Genomic DNA, 8182 nt, shown 5'->3' on the forward strand with positions numbered 1-8182 from the left:
GGGTTACGCGCGGACACTTCTGAAAAACCGTGCTCGTCTATGCAAAGTGGCGCTGCCACTACGAGCTAAAATAACATATTACCGTCCCGCGGGTTACGCGCGGACGTTGTGCCGGAAAACAAGGCGCTCGTCCATGCAAAGAGGCGCGACCCCTACGAGCGGGCTCAAACCCATAGTACTGCCCCATGACCATACTAGGCACTCGTCCATGCAAAGAGGTGCGACCCCTACGAGTGGGTGGATCAAACCAGCAGTCCCTACCCTTAGAGTTCCAATGGTAAAGTGATCACTTACTCGAGTTCTAGCGCACATACATCGAAAACCTTAGATAACCATTCGCATTGCTCATCATGAAACATAACTTAAACACAAAATCGCTTGCATAGCTTGTAAGTATACCATGATAAATCATTATTTAAGTACGTGTCCCTCGCCCCGAAAACAGTTTAAAAACAGTGAAAACAGTGAAAATAGGGGCTGTGAGACTCACCTGTGGTTCTTGTTATGGAATTAATCGAGATTCGGGTTTTCTTGGTGTTGGCCTCGGAATCGAAGGTCTAGAATACGATTAAATAACAAATATGTATATTAAGATCAAGATATATGGGTCGGAAAGTAGATCTCAAGGTTATAATCTCGGCTTACCTTGTAACAGGAACGGAATTGAAAATCAAAATAGATGCTTGGGAGATGATTCAGGGCAGATTTGCAGTTTTAAGAGAGAAGTTTGAAGTGTGTTGAGTGATAATTTTAGGTTACATATTTATAGGCAAATTCAATGGAACACAATCCCTTGATTTAGGGGATTGTAATCTTTTCATATCTAGGTGTGATGATGATAAAGTATGGAAAGTATTATTATTTATTCAAAAGTGGAGGAGTGGGTGAAAGATTCTGATTTTTGCAGGACATGCAGGTCTGTGGTTGGTGAAAGTAGGGTGGCTGATAGTTGACTGTTCATGCTACAGTGTGCTTTTGCCAGTGCACAGTAAAAAGTAGAAATTTTCTGAAACACGTTACTGTTTTCTTTTGGGCGGGAACAATTTCCGTAAATCTGAACATTTTGACTAAGTGTTCTGCGCGTATAACTTGGTGCGCATAGCTTTCTGCGTGTAGAACATTTCTTTGCTGCGGGTAGGTGCGTAACCTTCTCGCAGTTAGGGACATTTGAGTTTCATTTGTAGATTCTCCAGGTGGTCTTGGTATTTCAACATAGTGATCAGTCATGTTGAAGTCAATTCCATCCTGGAGCTTCAGACAAACTAGCTCTCAATGTTCCCGCCATGCGGGGAGGTTAGTTCCCTTCCGCACGCGCATAAACGATTTAGGGTGCACCCGCCTTAGCATCATGCGTGACGGTCAACCCATTAGACAACGTTAAGTTACATGAAAACATAAAGCCAAAACATTCACGCATGGCGCATATAACATATGCCCACGCTGGTTCTTAACATGGTGCGCTCGCGCATGGCGCATATAACATGCACGCGCTGACTAACATGGCGCGCTCGCGCAGGGCAAACAAATGCCCGCGCTGATTCTAACATATGCTCGCGCCGGGCGCACATAATGTGCCCGCGCTGATTCTTAACATAGCGCGCTCGCGCAGGGCGCACATAACAAATGCACGCGCTGACTAACATGGCGCGCATAATATTTACAATCACCTAATTATTAGGTTGATTACTTAGTTTAAGGGATTGGGGAATTTACCGGGTGTCACATTCTCCCCTCGTTAAACGAATTTCGTCCCGAAATTTAGGAGACGTTGCTGGCAGAAGCCATGTTCTGAAAGAGGTGTGGGTATTTCATGCGCATCTGATCTTCTCTTTCCCAAGTGAATTCAGGCCCACGCCTTGAGTTCCATTGAACTTTTACCAACTTGATTCTGCTTCTGCGCAACCTTTGTTCTTTCCAATCGGTTACTGCTATAGGTTCTTCTACGAAGTGCAGCTGTTTGTCAATATGAATTTCTTCCATCGGTATAATCAACGTTTCGTCAGATAAACATTTCTTGAGGTTGGATACATGAAACGTATCATGAACTCCACTGAGTTCGGCGGGTAGACGGAGTTTATAAGCAACTGGACCGATCCTCTCCAGGATCTCAAAAGGTCCAATGTAGCGCGGATTTAGCTTTCCTCGCTTACCGAAACGGGGGACTCCCTTCCATGGAGAGACTTTCAAAAGTACTTTATCCCCTACTTGAAACTCCAACGGTTTCCTTCTCATATCAGCATAACTTTTCTGTCTGTCGCGTGCTGCCTTAAGGCGATCCCTTATCTGAAAAATCTTGTCTGTTGTTTCTTGGATCACTTCTGGACCAGTCATTTGCTTGTCGCCCATTTCAGCCCAACACAGTGGGGATCTACACTTGCGCCCATATAAAGCTTCGAACGGCGCAGCCTTAATGCTTGTGTGATAACTGTTATTGTAAGAAAATTCAACCAACGGGAGGTGGGTATCCCAACTACCTCCAAAATCGATCGCGCACGCGCGCAGCATATCTTCCAATGTCTGGATCGTTCGTTCGCTTTGTCCATCCGTTTGAGGATGATAAGCCGTACTCATGTCCAGTCGAGTACCTAACCCCTCTTGTAATGATCTCCAAAACCTTGAGGTGAACCGACTATCTCTATCAGAAATGATGGACACTGGGACTCCATGTTTTGAAACTACTTCTCGAATATATAGTCGGGCTAACTTTTCCATTTTATCAGTTTCTTTAATCGGCAGGAAGTGCGCTGACTTAGTTAGCCGATCTACAATAACCCATATCGTGTCATAACCCCCAGGTGTCCTTGGTAGTTTGGTGATGAAGTCCATAGAGATTTGTTCCCACTTCCACATGGGAATTTCTGGCTGCTGAAGCAACCCCGATGGTTTCTGGTATTCAGCCTTTACCTTCGAACACGTCAGGCACTTACTGACATACGTCGCGATGGCGCCTTTAAGATTGGGCCACCAATACAACATTTTAACATCTTGGTACATCTTGTCTGCGCCAGGATGTACGGAATACCGCGTCTTGTGAGCTTCGTTTAAAACTTGCTCGCGCAATCCTCCCTTGAGAGGGACCCATATGCGGTTAGCGAAATATAGATTGCCGTTCTCTTTCAGTTCCAAACTTTTAACCATACCTCCAAGGCATTCATTTTTAACAAACTCTGGTTTCAAGGCTTCTTGCTGAGCTTCTCGGATGCGAGTAGCGAGATCTGCGTGAATGGTCAATCTTAGAGCCTTGACTCGTAGCGTTTTTATTCGCTCCTTTCTGCTTAGCGCGTCTGCTACCACATTCGCTTTCCCCGGATGATACTTGATCTCGCAATCATAGTCATTCAACAATTCAACCCATCTTCGTTGCCTCATGTTTAATTCCTTCTGATCGAATATATGTTGGAGGCTCTTATGATCCGTAAAGATTACACATTTCGTACCGTAGAGGTAATGGCGCCAAATCTTTAGCGCGAAGACAACAGCTCCAAGTTCTAAATCATGCGTTGTGTAGTTCTTCTCATTGGTCTTAAGTTGGCGCGAGGCATACGCTATGACTTTGTCTCGCTGCATAAGGACACATCCAAGTCCCTGATGTGAAGCGTCGCAGTAAACAACGATGTCATCTGTCCCCTCGGGCAGAGATAGAATTGGCGCACTACATAACTTCTGCTTCAACATTTGAAACGCTGCTTCCTGGTTTTCGCCCCAAACAAACATCCTGTCTTTCTGAGTTAGCGCGGTCAGAGGTAGAGCTATCTTGGAGAAGTTCTCAATGAAGCGTCGATAGTAGCCAGCTAGCCCAAGGAATTGCCTCACCTCAGTTGAGGTTTTTGGCGCTTCCCAGTTTTCGATGGCTTTAACCTTAGAAGGATCGACGTGAATTCCTTTCTCGTTAACAACGTGACCGAGAAAGTGAACTTCTCTAAGCCAGAACTCGCACTTGGAAAACTTCGCATACAACTTTTCTTTCCTTAACAATTCCAAAATCATTCTCAGGTGTTGCTCATGCTCGGCCTTGGTTCGGGAGTAAATCAAAATATCATCTATAAACACAATCACAAACTTGTCCAAGTATGGTTTGCACACACGGTTCATCAGATCCATGAATATAGCCGGCGCATTAGTTAGCCCGAAAGGCATCACTAAGAACTCATAATGGCCATATCTGGTTCGGAAGGCTGTCTTTGGCGCGTCTTCCTCATGGACCCTAAGTTGGTGGTATCCTGACCGTAGATCTATCTTCGAATAATAACTGGATCCCTGCAACTGGTCAAATAAGTCGTCAATCCTCGGTAAGGGGTACCGATTTTTGACTGTCAGCTTGTTCAGCTCTGTCACACCCGGCCCTGAGCGGCGGAAACAGCCGGGCGCGCGCGAGTGGGGATTGATAATTAAGCACGGGCCATTGCAAACATTCAAAGATTTTCATTGCGTAAGAAATGTTTAATACATTACATTGTTTAAAAGTTACATAAAAACATCCAAGTATAAAACTGAAGATTTCCTCGCCATATCCCCTTGCGCGGCGGGTAACCGTGCGCATCGAGGGGATAAAACCAAAATCTTCCAAAAAGCTTGTTTTAGATGTTCAGCGTGTGGTGCTCTAAGTGTGACTCCATGCGCTACCTAGTTATCTCCTGAAAGACACGTAAAAACATTTGAATCAGTATAAACTGAGTGAGTTCACAAGTTTTAGTAACTTGATAAATCGTATTGCATCATAATCATTCTGAAACATAATTCTGTTAGCCTCATTAAAACACATGCTTGGTAAAACATAGCTCTATCAATATATTCTGGTAAAATCGTTCCGCGGGTTACGCGCGAACATTTCTGGGAACTGTGCTCGTCTATGCAAAGTGGCGCTGCCACTACGAGCTAAACATAAGTAATACCGTTACGCGCGAACGTTTCAGGAAAATGTGCTCGTCCATGCAAAGTGGCGCTGCCACTACGAGCTAAAACAAAGTAATATCGTCCCGCGGGTTACGCGCGGACACTTCTGAAAAACCGTGCTCGTCTATGCAAAGTGGCGCTGCCACTACGAGCTAAAATAACATATTACCGTCCCGCGGGTTACGCGCGGACGTTGTGCCGGAAAACAAGGCGCTCGTCCATGCAAAGAGGCGCGACCCCTACGAGCGGGCTCAAACCCATAGTACTGCCCCATGACCATACTAGGCACTCGTCCATGCAAAGAGGTGCGACCCCTACGAGTGGGTGGATCAAACCAGCAGTCCCTACCCTTAGAGTTCCAATGGTAAAGTGATCACTTACTCGAGTTCTAGCGCACATACATCGAAAACCTTAGATAACCATTCGCATTGCTCATCATGAAACATAACTTAAACACAAAATCGCTTGCATAGCTTGTAAGTATACCATGATAAATCATTATTAAAGTACGTGTCCCTCGCCCCGAAAACAGTTTAAAAACAGTGAAAACAGTGAAAATAGGGGCTGTGAGACTCACCTGTGGTTCTTGTTATGGAATTAATCGAGATTCGGGTTTTCTTGGTGTTGGCCTCGGAATCGAAGGTCTAGAATACGATTAAATAACAAATATGTATATTAAGATCAAGATATATGGGTCGGAAAGTAGATCTCAAGGTTATAATCTCGGCTTACCTTGTAACAGGAACGGAATTGAAAATCAAAATAGATGCTTGGGAGATGATTCAGGGCAGATTTGCAGTTTTAAGAGAGAAGTTTGAAGTGTGTTGAGTGATAATTTTAGGTTACATATTTATAGGCAAATTCAATGGAACACAATCCCTTGATTTAGGGGATTGTAATCTTTTCATATCTAGGTGTGATGATGATAAAGTATGGAAAGTATTATTATTTATTCAAAAGTGGAGGAGTGGGTGAAAGATTCTGATTTTTGCAGGACATGCAGGTCTGTGGTTGGTGAAAGTAGGGTGGCTGATAGTTGACTGTTCATGCTACAGTGTGCTTTTGCCAGTGCACAGTAAAAAGTAGAAATTTTCTGAAACACGTTACTGTTTTCTTTTGGGCGGGAACAATTTCCGTAAATCTGAACATTTTGACTAAGTGTTCTGCGCGTATAACTTGGTGCGCATAGCTTTCTGCGTGTAGAACATTTCTTTGCTGCGGGTAGGTGCGTAACCTTCTCGCAGTTAGGGACATTTGAGTTTCATTTGTAGATTCTCCAGGTGGTCTTGGTATTTCAACATAGTGATCAGTCATGTTGAAGTCAATTCCATCCTGGAGCTTCAGACAAACTAGCTCTCAATGTTCCCGCCATGCGGGGAGGTTAGTTCCCTTCCGCACGCGCATAAACGATTTAGGGTGCACCCGCCTTAGCATCATGCGTGACGGTCAACCCATTAGACAACGTTAAGTTACATGAAAACATAAAGCCAAAACATTCACGCATGGCGCATATAACATATGCCCACGCTGGTTCTTAACATGGTGCGCTCGCGCATGGCGCATATAACATGCACGCGCTGACTAACATGGCGCGCTCGCGCAGGGCAAACAAATGCCCGCGCTGATTCTAACATATGCTCGCGCCGGGCGCACATAATGTGCCCGCGCTGATTCTTAACATAGCGCGCTCGCGCAGGGCGCACATAACAAATGCACGCGCTGACTAACATGGCGCGCATAATATTTACAATCACCTAATTATTAGGTTGATTACTTAGTTTAAGGGATTGGGGAATTTACCGGGTGTCACATTCTCCCCTCGTTAAACGAATTTCGTCCCGAAATTTAGGAGACGTTGCTGGCAGAAGCCATGTTCTGAAAGAGGTGTGGGTATTTCATGCGCATCTGATCTTCTCTTTCCCAAGTGAATTCAGGCCCACGCCTTGAGTTCCATTGAACTTTTACCAACTTGATTCTGCTTCTGCGCAACCTTTGTTCTTTCCAATCGGTTACTGCTATAGGTTCTTCTACGAAGTGCAGCTGTTTGTCAATATGAATTTCTTCCATCGGTATAATCAACGTTTCGTCAGATAAACATTTCTTGAGGTTGGATACATGAAACGTATCATGAACTCCACTGAGTTCGGCGGGTAGACGGAGTTTATAAGCAACTGGACCGATCCTCTCCAGGATCTCAAAAGGTCCAATGTAGCGCGGATTTAGCTTTCCTCGCTTACCGAAACGGGGGACTCCCTTCCATGGAGAGACTTTCAAAAGTACTTTATCCCCTACTTGAAACTCCAACGGTTTCCTTCTCATATCAGCATAACTTTTCTGCCTGTCGCGTGCTGCCTTAAGGCGATCCCTTATCTGAAAAATCTTGTCTGTTGTTTCTTGGATCACTTCTGGACCAGTCATTTGCTTGTCGCCCATTTCAGCCCAACACAGTGGGGATCTACACTTGCGCCCATATAAAGCTTCGAACGGCGCAGCCTTAATGCTTGTGTGATAACTGTTATTGTAAGAAAATTCAACCAACGGGAGGTGGGTATCCCAACTACCTCCAAAATCGATCGCGCACGCGCGCAGCATATCTTCCAATGTCTGGATCGTTCGTTCGCTTTGTCCATCCGTTTGAGGATGATAAGCCGTACTCATGTCCAGTCGAGTACCTAACCCCTCTTGTAATGATCTCCAAAACCTTGAGGTGAACCGACTATCTCTATCAGAAATGATGGACACTGGGACTCCATGTTTTGAAACTACTTCTCGAATATATAGTCGGGCTAACTTTTCCATTTTATCAGTTTCTTTAATCGGCAGGAAGTGCGCTGACTTAGTTAGCCGATCTACAATAACCCATATCGTGTCATAACCCCCAGGTGTCCTTGGTAGTTTGGTGATGAAGTCCATAGAGATTTGTTCCCACTTCCACATGGGAATTTCTGGCTGCTGAAGCAACCCCGATGGTTTCTGGTATTCAGCCTTTACCTTCGAACACGTCAGGCACTTACTGACATACGTCGCGATGGCGCCTTTAAGATTGGGCCACCAATACAACATTTTAACATCTTGGTACATCTTGTCTGCGCCAGGATGTACGGAATACCGCGTCTTGTGAGCTTCGTTTAAAACTTGCTCGCGCAATCCTCCCTTGAGAGGGACCCATATGCGGTTAGCGAAATATAGATTGCCGTTCTCTTTCAGTTCCAAACTTTTAACCATACCTCCAAGGCATTCATTTTTAACAAACTCTGGTTTCAAGGCTTCTTGCTGAGCTTCTCGGATG

The sequence above is a fragment of the Bidens hawaiensis genome, unplaced genomic scaffold (genome assembly GCF_021521415.1).
Source record: "Bidens hawaiensis isolate Kalapana, Puna unplaced genomic scaffold, B.hawaiensis_p1.1 tig00022926_1, whole genome shotgun sequence".
Lineage (NCBI taxonomy): Eukaryota > Viridiplantae > Streptophyta > Magnoliopsida > Asterales > Asteraceae > Bidens > Bidens hawaiensis.